The sequence below is a fragment of the Perkinsus marinus genome (genome assembly GCF_000006405.1).
Source record: "Perkinsus marinus ATCC 50983 genomic scaffold scf_1104296940644, whole genome shotgun sequence".
Classification (NCBI taxonomy): domain Eukaryota; phylum Perkinsozoa; order Perkinsida; family Perkinsidae; genus Perkinsus; species Perkinsus marinus.
Window position 1 is genome coordinate 1 of NW_003212789.1, and position 991 is coordinate 991.

The following is a 991-nucleotide window of genomic DNA, read 5'->3' on the forward strand; positions in this document are numbered from 1 at the left end:
TCGATGTGAAGCTCCAACTAGTTTGCACAAGACGCTGAAAACAAGCACACGAGATAGTGGTGCGCACCAACGGCTGTACTGAGCAATCCGAATTCCGCTCACGTATTCTGACGGATTGACCAATTACCGCCTAAACCATTTCGGAAGAGTATTTAACTTTAATATCAATCAAAGTGAATAGCTTCATCGCCCGATTAGTTCAGCTGGATAGAATGTCTGCCTACGGAGCAGATGGTCGTAGGTTCGAATCCTGCATCGGGTATACATTAACCTCACTTCCTCTTCATCCATTCTACGTCAACGAAATCGGGCATCCGATGTGAAGCTCCACCTAGTTTGCACAAGACGCTGAAGGCAAGCACATGAGATAGTGGTGCGCACCAACGGCTGTACCTGAGCAATCCGAATTCCGCTCACGTATTCTGACGGATTGACCAATTACCGCCTAAGCCATTTCGGAAGAGTATTCAACTTTAATATCAATCAAAGTGACTAGCTTCATCGCCCGATTAGTTCAGCTGGATAGAATGTCTGCCTACGGAACAGATGGTCGTAGGTTCGAATCCTGCATCGGGTATACATTAACCTCACTTGCTCTTCATCCATTCTACGTCAACGAAATCGGGCATCCGATGTGAAGCTCCACCTAGTTTGCACAAGACGCTGAAGGCAAGCACATGAGATAGTGGTGCGCACCAACGGCTGTACCTGAGCAATCCGGATTCCGCTCACGCATCCTGAATCGGCCACTCGATGTGAAGCTCCAACTAGTTTGCACAAGACGCTGAAAACAAGCACATGAGATAGTGGTGCGCACCAACGGCTGTACCTGAGCAATCCGGATTCCGCTCACACATCCTGAATCGGCCACTCGATGTGAAGCTCCAACTAGTTTGCACAAGACGCTGAAAACAAGCACATGAGATAGTGGTGCGCACCAACGGCTGTACCTGAGCAATCCGAATTCGCTCACGTATTCTGACGGATTGAC

The 991-nt window shown here is 48.6% G+C and overlaps 2 non-coding genes across 2 annotated transcripts; both read left to right on the plus strand.

The window, feature by feature from the left end:
- The first annotated feature begins 188 nt into the window (after window positions 1-188).
- On the plus strand, window positions 189-262 carry Pmar_PMAR004906. The gene has a single exon. It is a non-coding gene; the product is annotated as a tRNA-Arg (tRNA).
- Window positions 263-503: 241 nt separating this feature from the next.
- On the plus strand, window positions 504-577 carry Pmar_PMAR004907. The gene has a single exon. It is a non-coding gene; the product is annotated as a tRNA-Arg (tRNA).
- The last annotated feature ends 414 nt before the right edge of the window (window positions 578-991 follow it).